Raw genomic sequence first — 18,854 nt, forward strand, 5'->3', positions numbered from 1 at the left:
ATCCAAGAGAAGAAGAAAACTTTTCCCCTTCCCAAACTCTACTTTCATCATCATCATCATCATTATTATTTTGATAACTATTTCAGAATTTAAGTAAACAGTTGCTGTAACTCAGTAAGAATGGCCCCAGATCCATCCACCAAGTAGTGCTGTCAGTGTTGGTGAGGCCATCCAGTTTCAAGGGGGACATCATTGGAGTCTGCTCTGTAATTATTTCAGAGCTTCAATTTGCCATAACCGGGTCTCCAGTTCCCCACTTGTTTGCATATTTATTAGATCAGAGCATCCACCTATGCAATCTTATCCAATAAAGACCCAAGTTACCATGCTTGCCTCTGTGAAATGTTGAAAATAATCTTGAATTGCATTTGTGTCACTGGTGGCTGTATCAACAAATTCCAGAAGTCCTTTTTTCCGGTTTGCTAATGCTGCCATTATGCAAAATACCAGAAATGGATTGGCTTTTATAATGGGGGTTTATTTGTTTACAAATTTACACTCTGAAGGCCACGAGAATGTCCAGATTAAAGCATCAACACAAGTATACCTTCAGTGAAGGAAGGTCAATGGCATCCGGAAAGCCTCTGTTAGCTAGGAAGGCATATCTCTGGCATCTGCTTACTCCCAGGTTGCATTTCAATGGAGTTCTCCAAAATGTCAGTGTCAGCTTTCAACAGCTGTATTCAAAATGTGTCTCTCAGCTGCAGCTCGTAAATGTCACTCTCATCTGCTCAGCACTGAGTTCTTTCTGTTTGAGCTTTTATAGGGCTCCACTGATTTAATTAGACCCACCCTGAATGTGGAGGTAACACCTCCACAGAAATTATCCAATCAAAGGTCTTACCCACAGTTGATTGAGTCATGTCGCTATGGAAACAATCAATAGGTTCCAACCGAATCAACACTAATATGTCTGCCCCCACAAGATTGCATCAAAGAACATGGTGTTTTGGGGGACACAATACATCCAGACTGGCACATCCTTGTTTGAAGGGCATTTGACAGAGGATCCCTTGGGTTTTTCTGCAGTAGGGGCAGGTGGGCTTGATGAACACAACCACTTTCCCAGGGTGGATTTTGCTATTCACATATTCCTGAGCCATGCTGTCAGGCAGCCATCTTCCTGGGAGGAATCCTCAATTGCAGGTATTGCTCTGGATATAAAACCTTTCAGGTATTTTTTATTGTAGTTACTGTGGTCTTCTACTCCAATATTTCTGTTTGCTTCCTTTTAAAATTTCTCTTATTAACATGAAGTTGTCATGTTGTTCTCTCATTTTCCTGATATCCTTCAGTTATTTCTCTGTGTTTTCTTTCATTTCTTTGAGCATAATGAAGATTGTTTTAAGTCTTTGTCTTACCTATTCAAATTCTTGTCTTTGTTGATGATTTATGTAGTTTTTTATTATCATTTTAGATGGGCCATCATTTCCTGTTTCTTTGTTTGGTTTGTAATCTTTTGTTGTATGTGATACATTTTAATATTTTAATATGTTAACTGGGTATTATTCCCTAAGCTGTCTGTTCCTTAAGTTTGTTTCCAGTTAGTGATAAGACAGAGAGTTCCTTGAGTGCCAAGAGCTAACAAAAACAAAAACAAAACCAATGCAAAAAACACCTTTAATAGTCTTTTCAAATTGGTTTGGTGTTGGCTGGTGTTGTCTTTCAGTTTTGCCCTCTTATCAGGAAGTTCAGATTGAGATGAAACTTCTACATCCTATCTTTCTGAGCATGCATCTTGTCCTGTACTTGTTCTTGTTCATGGCCTTAGGAATTTCCCCATTTACAAGAATTTGAATGCCCCCTCTACTCCCTATGAAATATTTTCCCTCCTTCCCAGGTACTCTATGGTATATCTTAAAGTTGGAAATCCTTTGTCCCAGGTTGCTTTGATTTAATTGTTTCTTACATGGCTTTGCTGTACCCAAACTGCTTCTACCTGCAGTGCAAGTTCTTAAAGGGTGTTTTCATTTCCTAGGCTGATCCATCAAATACCATGAAATGGGAATTTATTTGCTCATAATTTGAGGTTGGGAAAGAGTCCAAATCAAGGCATCATCAAGGGGATGATTTCTTCCTGAAGTGCAGTATTTTGGGGTTGGATGCTGGAAACCCTTGGTCCTTAGTTTGTCACATGGCACGGTACATGCTGGTGCCTGCTGGTCTGTCCCTTCTCTTCCAACTTCTTCCTTCCATGGCTTTCTCCCACACATCTGAATTTGTTACATTTTTAAAAGACCCCATAATTAGGATTAAGACCCAAACTGAGGGGTGCCACACCTTAACTAAAGTAGCCTCATCAAAAGGTGCTACTTATATTGGGTTCACACCTATAGGCATGGATTAAATTTAAGAACATGTTTTTCATGTTCCAACCACTACAGAGGGTGTGCCAGAGACAAGTGTCTTGTTTCAGTCCTTCAGAATACCCTTTAATAGATTGGCACCTACATACATATACTCCATTATGTGCATACGGATTACTCTCACCCTCTGGAACAGGTCCAGAGACCCACAGTGAGACTGCAGGTTGGCTCCAAAGACAGGAGGGGTAGGAGAGGTAATAGCAAGGGTGCCATGAACTTCTCCTTTTTGTTTAAGTTGCATTTTCTTTTTTAAGTGCTGAGATATACTCACATACCAGATAATCATCCAAAGTGTACAATCAATGGTTCATAGTATCATATAGTTGTACATTCATCATCAAAATCAATTTTTGAACATTTACAGTACTCCAAAAAATAAAAATAAATATAAAAATAAAAAAGAACACCCCAAATATCCCATACCCCTTTCACCCCTATTATTTGTTTATTTTCTGTCTTTGTTTTCTTGTCTGTCCGTATAGTGGAGAAAGGGAGTGTGGGCTATACTGTGGATAAAGGGAGTGTGAGTTCACAATTACACAGTCACACCTTAAGAGCCATATAGTTATAAAATCATCTTGAAGAATCAATGCTACTGGATTACAGTTGAACAGTTTCAGGTATTTCCTTTTAGCTAGTCTAACAGACTAATCACTATAAAGGGATGTCTATATAATGCATAAGAAAAAACCTCCAGAATGATCTCTCAAATCATTTGAAATATTCCAGCCACTGAAACTCTATTTTGTTTCATTTCTCTTCTCCTTTTGGTCTGAGAAGGCTACCTCAATCCCCCAGTGCCATGGCCAGGCTCACCCCAAGGAGTCATGTTCCACATGGTGGGGGGCAGTGAGTTTATCTGCAGAGTTGGCTTAGAGAGAGAGGCAACATCTGAGAAACAAAAGAGGTTCTCTGGGAGTGACTCTTAGTAATAATTATAAGTAGGCTGAGTTTCTCCTTTGCAGGAATAAATTTCATAAGGGAAGTCTCCAAGATCAAGGGCTTGGCCTATTAAATGCTTGCGAGAATATCAGGAATTTCCCAGGTTGGGAAGTTTAATATTTCCACATTTTCCCCAGTCCCTCAAGGGGGCTTTGGAAATACATTTTTATTCCCTATCCAGATTACTCTGGGAAATATTGGGGCCTCACACTAACCTGTAAAAATCAACAAGATCTCACTTCCTATTCATGGTTCTACATAAATATGGTGTTTGAATAAACTGACCATACAAGTTAAATTAGATAGTATACTACAGAAGATATAAATTTTACAACAGATACAAATCTCTTCGTTTTGTCTAACATAAAATTTAAAGTTCTAAAATGCTGTCATATCATCCTTTACCCTTTAGTCTGATTTGTCTTAGTCCTAACCAGTTCAGCTTCATTCATACCTCTAATTGAAGTCTGATATTTTTTCAACTTTTTTAAAAACAGTTTCTCTATAGGGTAATACTGACTTTGATAGCTGCAGAACTCTAGTTCTGAATCTCAGGTGTCACAGAGATACCTAATGTTCCAGGGAATGACCAGGTTGTACACAAAGAGCCAAGCATTTCAGAATTTATAAATATCTGTAACAACTCAGGAATACATGTGACTGCTGTAAGAGATTGCAATCCAGGAACCTTTACAATAAGTATTCCCCTGATAACCTATGCTTTCAAATTCAATTCTAGAGTTTGCACATTATATTTATTCCATATTAGTGAGGAGTTATAATATTAGTCTTTCTGTTTCTGGCTTATTTCATTCAACATACTGTCCTCAAGATTCATTCATCTAGTTTGATGCCTCACAACTGCATTCCTTCTTGCTGCCACTCAATATTCCATTTGATACATACACCACAGTTCGCCCTTCCATTCGTCAGTTGATGTACCCTTAGGCTACCTCAATTCTTTGCAAATCATGAATAATGCCACCATAAATACCAGTGTGCAAATGTCCATTCATGTCCCTGTTTTCAGTTCTTCCAATATATACCATATAATGGTGTTGCAGGGTCATATGGCAACCCTATACTTGGTCTCCTGTAGAACCACCACACTGTCCTACAGAGGGGCTGCACCATTCTACTTCCCTACAAACAGTGAATAGGTACTCCCCCTCTCCACGTTTTCTCCAGCACTTGTATCTTTCTGTTTATTTTTTAACAGTTTTATTCATGCACCATACAGTCCATCCTAAGTAAGCAATCAGTGGTTCTTGTTATAATCATATACTTATGGATTCATGACCACAGTCTATATGAGGGCATTTCCATTTCTTCCAAAGAGAAAGAAGAGGAAAGTCAACAAAGAATAAAAAATAAAATAAAATAGAAAGGAGAAACAACCATAATAACACTGAGAATCTCATATCCCTCTCTTATAATTCCCTCTTATTAACATTTAGTTTTTTATATTACCTTTGTTACATTTCATAGAAGTATATTACAATGTTACTCTTAATCCAATTTGCATTGAATGTATTTTTCCATTTGCCATCTCAGTTTTAAAACCGTGCAATGTTGACATTCATTTGTTCTCCTTCATGTGAAAACATTTTTATATTTGTACATTTTATCGCCATAACTGTCCACTCTAGGTTTTGCTAAGATATGCAGTTCCTGTCCTTATCTTCTATCTTTCTTTCTGGTGTCATACACACCCCTGGCCTTCCTCTTTGAACTGTACTCACACTCAGTTTTGTTCAGTGTGCTTACAATATTGTGCTACCATCTAACATTTTGTCTTTTGGATTTTATAAGTCCTATCTTATTTTATTTTTTTAATTTAATTTAATTTTTTTATTGAGATTGTTCACATACCATAGAATTATCCAAACATTCTAAGTGTACAGTCAATTGGCCACGGTACCATCATACAGTTGTGCATCTATCATGGCAATTAATTTTTTTTTCAATTTTTAGAACATTTTCATTACTCCAGAAAAGAAATAAAGACAAAAAAAGGAAACTCAAATCCCACCACCCTCCTTCATTATTGATTCATAGTTTTAGTATAGTACATTTGTTACTGTTGAAAGAATGTTAAAATACTACTAACTGTAGTATATAGTTTGCAATAGGTATATTTTTTACTATATGCCCCTCTATTACAACTTCTAGTTATAGTATCATACATTTGTTCTAGTTCATGAAAGAGATTTCTAATATTTGTACAGTAAATCACGGACATTGTCCACCACAAGATTCACTGTTTTATACATTCCCATCTTTTAACCTCAACCTTTCCTTCTGGTGGCAATAAGTGACTCTGAGCTTACCCTTTCAACCTTCTTCATACATCTTTCAGCACTGTTAGTTATTCTCACAACATGCTACCATCATCCCTGTCCATGTCTAAACATTTAACCACACTCACACACCATTCAGCTACCATTACCTCTGTCCATTTTGAAATGTTTAAGTTCATCCTAGTTGAATATTTTGCTCATATTAAGCAACTACTCCCCATTCTTCAGCCTCATTCTATATCCTGGTAACTTATATTTCATGTCTATGAGTTTATATATTATAATTAGTTCATATCAGTGAGACCCTGAAATATTTGTCCTTATATGTCTGTCTTATTTCACTCAATATAGTGCCCTCAAGGTTTCTTCATGAACCCATTTTTTAAGATGATTTTTTTCACACAACATACATTCTGTCCTAAGTAAACAATCAGTTATTCCCTGTATAGTCATGTATTTATGTAATCACTACCATCGCCTCTATCTATTTAAGGACATCTCCATTTCTTCCACAAAGAAGGAGGAAGAGTCAAAGAAGGTAGAGAGACAGAAGAAAAAGAAAAAGAAAGAAAAAAAACACAAATCATGACATCTAGGAAGCAGCAGAAGAAAGATAGCATTAAACTAAAGTAGAATAAAGAGTCAGAGAACATCATCAATGCCAGGAGTCCCATACCCTTCCCCTATGCCCCACCACCCATATGCATTTAGCGTTGGTATATTGCCTTGTTATATTAAAGGAGGCATAATATAATGTTTCTATAAATTATAGGCTCTAGTTTGCATTGGTTGTATTTTCCCCCCATTCTCACCCTATTTTGAACATTTTACAATGTTGACATTCATTTGTTCTACCTCATGTAAAAACATAATTGTACCTTTTATCACAATTGTTGTGCACCCTAGGTTTCACTGAGTTATACAGTCCCAATCTTTATCTTTCCTCTTTCCTTTTTTAAATTCATTTTTATTGAGATATATTCACATACCATGCAGTCAGAGAAAACAAAGCATACATTCAGTTGTTTACAGTACCATTATGTAGTTGTACATTCATCACCAAAATTAATTTTTGAAATTTTCATTACCACACACACAAAAATAATAAGAATAAAAATTAAAGTGAAAAAGAACAATTAAAGTAAAACAAAACACTGGGTGCCTTTTGTTTTCTTCCCCCATTTTTCTAGTCATCCATCCATAAACTAGACAAAGGGAATTGTGGTTCATATGGCTTTCTCAATCATATTGTCAACCCTCATAGGCTGCATTTTTATACAATTGTCTTCAAGATTCATGGGTTCTGGGTTGTAGTTTGATAGTTTCAGGTATTTACTGCTAGATATTCCAATTCATTAGAACCTAAAAAGGGTTGTCTATATTGTCTATAAGAGTGCCCACAAGTGATCTCTTGGCTCCTTTTGGAATTTCTAACCACCAAAACTTCTTTCATTTACTTTCACATCCCCCTTTTAGTCAAGAAGTTCTCCATCCCACGATGCTGGGTCTAGATTCCTCCCCAGGAGTCATATTCCACGTTGCCAGGGGGATTCACTCCCCTGGGTATCAGATCCCATGCAGGGGGGAAGGCAGTGATTTCACCTGCCAGGTTGGCTTAGCTAGAGAGAAAAGCCATATCTGAACAACAAACAGGCATTTGGGAGGAGCCTCTTAGGCACAGTTATAGGGAGGCCTAGCCTCTCCTTTGCAGCAACAGTCTTCCCAAGGGCAAGTCCTGTGTTAGAGGGCTCAACCCATCAAACCACCAGTCCCCAATGTCTGTGAGCACATCAGCAACCATTGAGGTGGGGCAACCCAATACCCCTGCATTCTCCACCAGCTCCTCAAGGGGGCTCTGCATATTTTTTCATTTTTTTTTTATTAACTCTTTTTAAAAATCAACTATATCAAAAAAAATTTTAAAAACATACAATGAAAAAAACATTTCAAAGAAACGATAACAAAAGAGTAAGAAAAAGACAACTAACCTAAGATAACTACTTTACTTCCAACATGTTCCTACTCTATGCCAAGAAAATAACCTAGTATAGCAAAATTTCTGTGACCTTGCTCCTACCATACTCATCAGAAATTAACAGACCATAGTCATTCCTGGGCATTCCCAGAAAGTTAAATTTACCCATGATTGCTTATTTGTTCTTATTGGGTTATCATTCCCCCTTCCTTAATTGCTCTCTATCGCTAGTTCCCCTACATTCTACATTATAAGTCATTTGTTTTACATTTTTCAATGTTCACATTAGGGATAGCATATAATATTTCTTGTTTTGTACCTGGCTTATTTTGCTCAGCATTATGTCTTCAAGGTTCATCCACGTTGTCATATGTTTCACATCGTTCTTTCTTATAGCCATGTTGTGTTCCATCGTGTGTATGTACATTTTATTTATCACTCATCTGTTGAAGGACATTTGGGTTGTTTCCATCTCTTGGCAATTGTGAATAATGCTGCTATGAACATTGGTGTGCAGATATCTGTCATGTCACTGCTTTCAGATCTTCCAGGTACATATGGAGAAGCGCAATCACTGGATCGAAAGGTAACTCTATATCTAGTTTTCTAAGGAACTGCCAGACTGACTTCCAGAGTGGCTGAACCATTATACAGTCCCACCAGCAATGAATAAGGGTTCCAATTTCTCCATATCCTGTCCAGCATTTGTAGTTTCCTGTTTGTTTAATGGCAGCCATTCTAATTGGTGTGAGATGGTATCTCATTGTGGTCTTAATTTGCATCCCTCTAATAGCTAGTGAAGCTGAAGATTTTTTCATGCATTTCTTGGCCATTTGTGTTTCCTCTTCAGAGAACTGTCTTTTCATCTCTTTAGCCCATTTTATAATTGGGCTGACTGAACTATCATCATTGAGTTGTAGGATTTCTTTATATATGCGAGATATCAGTCTTTTGTCAGATACATGGTTTCCAAATTTTTTTTCCCATTCAGTTGGCTGCCTCTTCACCTTTTTGACAGATTCCTTTGAGGTACAGAAACTTCTAAACTTGAGGAGTTCCCATTTATCTATTTTTTCCTTTGTTGTTTGTTCTTTGGGTGTAAGGTCTAGGAAGTGACCTCCCAATATAAGGTCTTGAATATGACTCCCTACATTATCTTCTTGGAGTTTTGTGGTACTGTCTTTTATATTGAGGTCTTTGTTCCACTCTGAGTTAATTTTTGTGTAGGGTGTGAGGTAGGGTTCCTCTTTGATTCTTTTGGATATGGATATTGAAGTCTCTGAGCCCCATTTTTTGAAAAGACTGTTATGTCCCAGTTCAGTGGCTTTTGGGGCCTTATCAAAGATCAGTCGGCCGTAGATCTGGGGTTCTATCTCCAAATTCTTAATTTGATTCCATTGATCAATATGTCTATCTTTGGTTCCTCTTTCCTTTGGTGTCCCATATGCTCCTAACCTTCTGCTTTCAACCATACTCACAGTCATCTTTGTTCAGCATATTTACATTGCTCTGCTACTATCTCCCAAAATTGTGCTTCAATCCTCTCACTCCTGTCTTTTCCTTTCTGTCTACAGTGATCCCTTTAGTTTTGCCTGTAGAACAGACATCTTGTTCGCAAACTCTGTCATTGTCTGTTTGTCAGAGAATATTTTAAGCTCTCCCTTATATTATAAGGACAGTTTTGGCAGATCTAGGATTATCAGTTGGTGATTTTTCTCTTTCAGTATCTTAACTATATCACACCACTTCCTTCTTACCTCCATGGTTTCTATTGAGAAATCTGCACATAGTCTTATCAAGCTTCCTTTGTGTGTGATGGATTGCTTTTCTCTTGCTGCTTTCAGGATTCTTTCTTCGCCTTTGACATTTGATAATTTGATTATGAAGTGTCTTGGCTAAAGCCTGTTCAGATCTATTCTGTTTGGAGTATGCTGTTCTTCTTGGATCCATAATTTTATGTCTTCCATAAGAGATGGGGAATTTTCATTCATTATTTCCTCTATTATTGCTTCTACCCCTTTTCCCTTCTCCTTCTGGGACACCCATGACAGGTACATTCCTGCATTCTGTGTTGTCATTTAATTCTGGAAGATGTTGCTCATATTTTTCCATTCTTTTCTCTATCTGTTCTTTTGTGTGTAGGCTTTCGGGTGCCTTGTTCTGCAGTCCCTGAGTGTTTTCTTCTGCCTTTTGAGATGTGCTGTTGTATGTCTCCATTGTGTCTTTCATCTCTTGTTTTGTGCCGTTCATTTCCATACATTCTGCCAGTTGTTTTTTTTGAATTTTCCATTTCTACCTTATGTATGCCCAGTGTTTTCATTATACACTTCACATCTTTTGCCATATCTTCCCTAAACTTTTTGAATTGATTTAGTATTGTTTAAATTCCTGTATCTCAGTTTAAGTGTAAGTTTGTTCCTTTGACTGGGCCATAACTTCATTTTTCTTAGTGTAGGTTGTAGTTTTCTGTTGTCTAGGCATCTGATTTCCTTGGTTACCCCAACCAGATTTTCCCAGACCAGAAAAGGCTCAGGTCTTGGAAGGAAGCAATAGTATCCAGTTTCCCTGAGGGTGTCCTAGAAGATTGATACACCCTGTGAGGCCTCAAGTCACTGTGCTTTTCTGCCTAGCAGTTGGTGCCTGTCAGCCTGTAGGTACAGACTAGTGTAAGGAGCTGTAGCCCATGGCTGTTTTTCCCCAGGCTCTGGGGTCTGGTTCTGAATGGGAGGTGGGTAGTAGAGTTGGGCCCCATGTCTTTCCTCTTAGAGAAAATACACCCCCTGGTAAGATGTCATTTTCATTTGAATAGTCTCTCTGTCTCTGCTATCTCCACCCTTGTCTGGGTCAGAGTGCTGGGAACTGAAAATGGCTGAGGATTTCTCTAGTGAGCCAAAAAAGGGACAGAAATCCCCACTTCAGGGCCAGTCTGTAGCCACCCTCAGTTTCACCCATTCGCCAGAGATAGCACCTGGTCCTCTGGGCTCCCCCTCCCTCCCAGAGTGATCCTCTGGCTCTCCAAGGTCAGTCATCACTGAAAGCCTCTGTCTGCCTCATAGTTTTTATTTAACAGTCCATGTTTGTTAATTAAAACTTCAGTTGGAGCTGGGCTGAGCTATATTTGCTTGCTTGGAGAGTGCTGCTTTAACACAGTGAGAATTTGCAGTTTGGGCTGCTGTGGGGGGGGAAGGGAGCTCTCAGCTTGGATCCACAGTTTTTACTTACAGATTTTATGCTGTGATCTCAGACATTCCTCCCAATTCAGGTTGGTGTATGATGAGTGGACAGTCATGTTTTTCCCCCCACAGTTTTTCCAGATTATTTACTAGTTGTTCCTGATTGTTTATTAGTTTTACCAGGGGCCTAACTAGCTTCCACTCCTCTCTATGCCACCATCTTCTTCCAGGCTATCTTATTTTATTTTTAATTTTTCCTCTGTCTCTCTTTTTATGCTTATGATAGCTTTCATTTCTGTAGTGTTCTGTAAACCTCTCTCTCCTGTGTTTTTCTATCTGCCTGTAGTACTACCTTTAGTATTTCTTGTAGAGCAGGAGTCTTGTTCACAAACTCTCTGTGTCTGTCTGAAAATATTTTAAATGCTCCTTCATTCTTGATGGACAGTTTTGCTGAATATAGAATTCTTGGTTGGCATTTTTTCTTTTTCAGTATCTTAAATATATCATACACTGCCTTCTCCCCTCCATGATTTTGGCTTAGAAGTCCTCATGTAGTCATATCGAGTTTGCCTTGAATGTGGTGGATCACTTTTCTCTTGCTGCTTTCAGAATTCTTTCTTTGTCTTTGACATTGTACAATATGATCAGTGAGTATATTGGAGTAGGCCTCTTCAGATGTAATCTGTTTGGGGACACTGTACTTCTTGGATCTGCAATGTTACGTCTTTCATAAGAGATGGGAAATTTTCAGTGATTAGTTCCTCCATTATTCTTTGTGCCCCTTTTTCCTCTCTTCTCCTTTTGGGACACTCATAACACGCATATTCTTGCACTTTATGTAGTCATTCAATTCCCTGAGACCCTGCTTATATTTTTCAATTTGTTTCCCTGTCTGTTTTTGTGTGTGTAGGATTTCAGATGTCCTGTCATTTAGTTCACTAATCCTTCCTTATGCCTCTTCAAGTCTGCTGTTGTTAGTCTCTATTGTGTTTTTCATCTGTTCTCTTGTGCCTTTCATTCCCATTAGTTCTGCCACTTTTTAAATTCAATTTTATTGAGATATATTCACATACCATAGAATCATCCATGGTGTACAATCAGTTGTTCACAGTACCATTAAATAGTTGTATATTCATCACCACAATCAATTTTTGAACATTTTCATTACCACACACAAAAAAGAGTAAGAATAAAAGTTAAAGTAAAAAAAGAACACCCAATACGTCCCATACCCCTCATGCCTCCCTATTATTCATTTACTTTTTGTCCTCGTTATTCTATTCATCTGTCCATGTATAAAGGAAGTGGGAGCCACAAAGTTTTCACTATCATATGGTCATTCAGTGTAAGTTTTATAGTTATATAATCATCTTCAAGAATAAAGGCTACTGTGTTGCAGTCCAACAGTTTCAGGTTCCTTCTGGCTATTCTGATACACTAAAAACTAAAAAGGGATAGGTGTATAATGTGTAAGAATAATCTCCAGAATGACCTCTCATCTCTTACTGAGATCTCTCAGCCACTGAAACTTTATTTTGTTTCATTTCTCTTCCTGCTTATGGTCCAAAAAGGCTTTCTCAATCTCATGATGCCAGAGCCAAGCTCATCCCCGCAAGTCATGTCCCACATTGCCAGGGATATTTACACCCCTGGGAGTCATGTCCCACATAGGGGGGAGGGCAGTGAGTTTACCTGAAGAGTTGAAAGCCCAGGTTCTTAATGACAAATGACAGAAAGCTAATAATTTGGACATTCAAATTGATCCCCAAAGAAATGGAGCTAATTAGACAAAATAGGGATAGAAATAAAATTCTTAATATGCATTCAAAAAGAAGCTGTTTGAATTTGAAAAGGGGAAACTATGGCTGGATTTGCATTTTTTAAACTTTTAAAAATTTTGAGTTTCCCATCAGCTGACAGATATGTAACGTAGCTGTCCATAAAAGCTGATTGCTGAGGTTCTAATAATACAAGTATTATCCTCAGAAATATATTTACAGAGTGTCAGGAATTGGCAAATAGAGCACTCAGAAAACACGCATGACAATGTGAAGGGTCTGAAAAACACATTTGTTTCTAGCAATTTCAGTAATGAGGAACTGTTGAAGGACTCATGATTGTTTTCTTTTCTAGAAAGCAGTAATGATAGTAATAATATGAAACTATGATATAGCACCTCCCTTGATCCATGTGTATATGTATTAACTCTCTTAATATTTATAGTATTGTATGGATGAGAAAAATTTGTTATGCAGCACAGAACACTTAATAAGTTGACCCTCCTTGTACTTTTAGCTTTCACCATGGCCTCATGTGAGACCCAGATGCAGTATGGTTTTTACTTTAACATGTGGTTAAAACTGTTGGAGAAATTGGAACTCTTATTCATTGTTGGTGGAACTGTATAATGGTTCAGCCACTCTGGAAGTCAGTCTGGAAGTTCCTTAGAAAACTAGATATAGAGTTACCCTTCCATCCAGAGATTGCACTTCTTGGTATATACTCGGAAGATCTGAAAGCAATGACATGAACAGATATCTGCTCACCAATGTTCATGGCAGCATTATTCACGATTGCCAAGAGATGGGAACAATCCAAATGTTCTGCCATTTGTTTTTTCAAACCTTTGAGTTTTTCCTTGTTTGCCCATATGTTTTTATAGCCATCATCAGTTTTGCCATGTGTTTCCTCAACTCGCTGATTGGTAAAAACTGGTAGAGCTACCTTCTTCAAAACACTGGAAAACAAAATAAAGGGATTCAGTAACTGGGCAAATGTTTACTCAAGAAAATGCAACTTAGGGGGAGGCAGGGCAAGACAGTGGTGTAGGGAAGTGTGGAATTTAGTTAGTCCTCTGGAGTAGCTAGCAGACAGCCAGGAACAACTAGTATATAGGCTATAACAACTGTTGGGGGACACCTGTAACTGTACACACACTGTACACAAGCCTGGAATGGGTGAAAGGGCTGAGACCACAGCATAGAACTGTAGGTAAAGCCCCCTAAACTGCAGCGCTGGTGCTCCTCCCCCATGGGCATGGCCCATTGAGTTGGAACACTTCCCTACATTAAAAAGAAGTGGTCTCTGCTGGGAGCAAGGGGCAGTAGCTCAACCAGGCCCTAATTTGAGAAATTTCAACTGCTGAATAGAAGCTACAAGCACAGATAAACCCGGAGCAAGCAGGAAAGGAACACTGAGGTCTCTCTCGGCAGAGAGGAGGCAGGCTGATGGAAAATAAAGAGAACAAAGTTCCTGCACTCATGGAGTTTGCACTCTTGAGGGTGATATAGGCAGTGAATAAACAGTTAAAGACTGTGAGGTGGATGAACTAAGATAAGGGGATAAGAAGTAATAGGTGGTGCTATTTCAGATTGAGTGGTGAGGAAAGATACCTCTGATGAGGTGACATTGACCAGAGATTAGAATGAAGCAAGGGAGCAGGGAATGTGAATGTCTGGAGGAAGGGCTTTTAAGGCAGAGAAAAGAGTAAGTGTGAAGTCCCTGAGGTGGGAACGTGTTTAAGGAACAACAAGGAGGCCAGTGTATCTAGAATGTGGATAGTGAGGGAGATAGTGGTAGAAAATAAGGTCAAATATGTGTTCAGAGGCCAAACGTAGGCTTTTTAAGGTTGAAATAGGAACTATGTATGTTATTCTGTTATGGGAAGGTATTGGGAGTTTGAGAGAAGATGAGTGACTTGATCTGATTTATACATAGCAGGCACATTCTGGCTGCTGTGTGGAGAATAAACTTTAAGGGGGCAAAAGAAGAAGCAGGGAGACCAGTTAGGATGTTACTGTAATCCAGGTGAGAGAAGATGGTTGGACTGCAGTGGTAGTAGTGGAGTAAGTGAGGATTAGTCAGATTCTGGATATGTGTGTGTGTGTGTGTGTGTGTGTGTGTGTGTGTGTGATTTTGAAATAATTACAGATTTATTGGAAGTTGCAAGAAATGTACAGGGATGTCCCATGCATCTTTCACCTAGCCTCTTCCAATGTTAACATCTTGCATAACTATAGTACAATATCAAAACCAGGAAATTGACACTGATATTCAGAGTTTTCCAGTCATATAACAACTTGTATGTATGTGTAGCAGTTTTATTACTTGTGTACTTTCATGTAATTACCACCACATCAAGATACTGTCATGACAAGGCTCACACATGCTACCCCTTTATGGCTTCGCCCACCTCCTCTCCCACATCCCTAACCCGGGCTGCCAACCACCAATCTGTTCTCCATCTCTATAATAATGTCATTTCATGAATAATGTGTAATGCCTTTCTTTGACACTATTAATTTTCTTTGCTCTGAAGTCTATGTGATATTAATATAGCTACTGGTGCTTTTTCAAAATTTATGCTTGCATGGTGTATTTTTTTCCATTCATTAATTTCAACCTTTTCAGGTCATTTTGTTAGTTTCTTGTGGATACCATATAGTTGCGTCATGTTTTTTGTAATCCATTCTGACAATCTTTGTCTTTTAATTGGCACATTTAGACCATTTATATATTAAAATAATTATTTATATGTTAGGGTTAAGTCTGCCATTTTATTACTTGTTTTCTATTTGTTCCCTCTGTTTTCCCTTCCTCTTTGAATAATTTTTCAGCCCCATATTCTTTGTCATCTCCTTCTGGGACTCTGATGATACATATTTGAGATATGTTGTTATTCCACAGGTCACTGAGGCTCCATTCTCTATTTTTTCAGTCTCTTTTCTCCTTGTTCAGATTTGGTAAATTCTATTGCTGTGTCTTCAAGTTCACTGATTCTGTTCTCTCTCATCTTCACTCCAGTATTGAGTCCCTCTAGTGAACATTTTAATTTCAGTCATTGTATTTTTCAGTTCTATAAAGCTTTCTTTATATAACTTCTATTTCTTTACTAAGGTTTTCTATTTTTTTTTTTTTTGGCTTTTAAGATAATTTATAATTGCTGAAGCATTTTATGGCAGAGGTTTTAAAAGCCTTGTCAGATAATTCCGATATCTGATCCATCTGGGTATCGGTGTCACTTGATTGTCTTTTGTCATTCAAATTGTGGTTTTCCTGGTTCTTGGTATGAAGAGTAATTTTCAATTGCATACTAGACATTTTGATTACTATTTTAGGAGTCTCTTGCTGCTACTTAAATCTTCTATCTAGTATGCAGTTGCCCTATTTGGCATATAGGTTCTGGCCTAATTTTATGGCCTTTAGGTCCAATGATGGTTTAGTTTTGAGAACCATTGCAATGTTATTCTTTATTTTTAATTAAATTTTATTGAGATATATTCACATACCATGCAGTCATACAAAGCATACAATCAGTTGTTCACAGTACCACCATATAGTTGTGAATCTATCACCAAAATTAACTTTTTAACATTTTCATTACCACACACACAAAAGTAAGAAGAATAAAAGTTAAAGTGAAGAAGAATAATTAAAGTAAAAATGAACAACTGGGTATTTCCCCTTCCCCTGATTTTCTGCTCATCCATCCATACACTGGACAAATGGGAGTGTGGTCCACATGGCTTTCCCAATCACATTGTCACCCCTCATAAGCTATATTTTTATACACTTGTCTTCAAGATTCAAGGGTTCTGGGTTATAGTTTGATAGTTTCAGGTATTTACTACTAGCTATTCCAATTCACCAGAAGCTAAAAAGGGTTATCTATATTGTGCATAAGAGTGCCCAACAGAGTGACCTCTTGGCTCCTTTTGGAATCTCTCAGACACTGAATCTTATTTCACTTCATTTCACATCCCTCTTTTGGTCAAGAAGATGTTCTCCATCCCACAATGCCAGGTCCAGATTCCTCCCTGGGAGTCATATTCCACATTGCCAGGGATATTTACACCCCATTGGTGTCAGATCACATATAGCAGGGAGGGCAGTGATTTCATCTGCCAAGTTGGCTTAGCTATAGAGAGACGGCCACATCTGAGCAACAAAAAGGTATTCAGGAGGAGACACTTAGGCACAATTATAAGCAAGCTTAGCCTCTCCTTTGCAGTAATAGTCTTCCCAAGGGCAAGCCCCATGATGGAGGGATCAGCCCATCAAGCCACCAGTCCCCAATGTCTGTGAGCACATCAGCAACCATCAAGGTGGGGAACCCCGACACACTGCATTCTCCTCTAGCAAAGTTCACATTAGTGGTACCGTATAATATTTCTCTTTCTGTGCCTGGCTTCTTTCACTCAGCATTATGTCTTCAAGGTTCATCCAAGATGTCATATGTTTTACGACATTGTTTCTTCTTATTGCTGTGTAGTATTCCATTGTGTGTATATATGACATTTTATTTATCCACTCATCTGTTGAAGAACATTTGGGTTTCCATCTGTTGGCAATTGTGAATAATGCTGCTATGAACATTGGTGTGCGGATATCTGTTCACATCACTGCTTTCAGGTCTTCTGGGTATATACTGAGAAGTGCAATTGCTGGATTGAAGGGTAACTCTATATCTAGTTTTCTAAGGAGATGCCAGTCTGTCTTCCAGAGTGGCTGAACTGTTATACAATCCCACCAATAGTGAATAAGAGTTCCAATTTCTCCACATCCTCTCCAGCATTTGTAGTTTCCTGTTTGTTTAATGGCAGCCATTCTAATTGGTGTGAGATGTTATCCCACTGTGGTCTTAATTTGCATCTCTCTAATAGCCAGTGAAGCTGAACATTTTTTTCATGTGTTTTTTGGCCATTTGTATTTCTCCTTCATGGAACTGTCTCTTCATATCTTTTGCGCATTTTATAATTGAGCTGTCTGTACTATTGTCATCGAGTTGTAGGATTTCTTTATATATACAAGATATCTGTCTTTTGTCAGATACATGGTTTCCCAAATTTTTTCCCAATTAGTTGGCTGCCTCTTCACCTGTTCAACAAATTCCTTTGAGTTACAGTAACTTCTAGGCTTGAGGAATTCCCATTTATCTATTTTTTCATTTCTTGCTTGTGCTTTGGGTGTAAGGTCTAGGAAGTGACCTCCCAATATAAGGTCTTGAATATGACTCCCTACATTATCTTCTAGGAGTTTTGTGGTACTGTCTTTTATATTGAGGTCTTTGTTCCACTCTGAGTTAATTCTTGTGTAGTGTGAGAGGTAGGGGTCCTCTTTCATTCTTTTGGGTATGGGTATCCAACTCTGCCAGCCTCATTTGTTGAAAAGACTGTTACATCCTGGTTCAGTGGCTTTGGGGTCCTTATCAAACATCAGTCAACCATAGATCTGGAGGTCTATCTCCGAATTCGTAATTCAATTCCATTGATTGATATATCTATCTTTGCGCCAGTACCATGCTGTTTTGAGTACTGTGGCTTTATAATAAGCTTCAAAGTCAGGGAGTATAAGTCCTCCCACTTTGTTTTTCTTTTTTAGAGTGTTTTTAGCAAATCGTGGCATCTTTCCTTTGCAAATAAATTTGATAACTAGCTTTTCCAAGTCTGCCAAATAGGGTGTTGGAATTTTGATAGGGATTGCATTGAATCTGTAAATGAGTTTCGGTAGAATTAACATCTTAATGACATTTAGCCTTCCTGTCCATGAACATGGAATATTTTTTTCCATATTTTAAGGTCCCTTTCTGTTTCTTATAGTAGAGTTATGTAGTTTCCTTTGTATAGGTCTTTTAAATCTTTGGTTAAGTTTATTCCTAGGTACTTGATTTTTTTAGTTGCTATTGAAAATGTTATCTTTTCCTTGAGTGTCTCTTCACTTTGTTCATTTCTAGTGTATAGAAACATTACTGACTTACGTGCATTAATCTTGTATCCCTCTACTTTGCTAAATTTGTTTATTAGCTCTAGTAGCTGCATCATCGATTTCTCAGGGTTTTGTAGATATAAGATCATACCATCTGCAAATAATGACAGTTTTACTTCTTCCTTTCCAATTTGGATGCCTTTTATTTCTTTGTCTTGCTGGATTGCCCTGGCTAGCACTTCTAGCAGAATGTTGAATAACAGTGGTGACAGTGGGCATCCTTGTCTTGTTCCTGATCTTAGAGGGAAGGCTTTCAGTCTCTCACCATTGAGTACTATGCTGGCTGTGGGTTTTTCACATATGCTCTTTATCATATTCAGGAAGTTTCCTTCAA

General features: G+C 38.1%; 1 pseudogene; it reads right to left on the bottom strand.

Moving 5' to 3' along the window:
- Positions 1-210: 210 nt before the first annotated feature.
- LOC119525153 lies at positions 211-1,103 on the bottom strand (annotated as a pseudogene).
- Positions 1,104-18,854: the final 17,751 nt, after the last annotated feature.

Source organism: Choloepus didactylus, assembly GCF_015220235.1.
Source record: "Choloepus didactylus isolate mChoDid1 chromosome 24 unlocalized genomic scaffold, mChoDid1.pri SUPER_24_unloc1, whole genome shotgun sequence".
Lineage (NCBI taxonomy): Eukaryota > Metazoa > Chordata > Mammalia > Pilosa > Megalonychidae > Choloepus > Choloepus didactylus.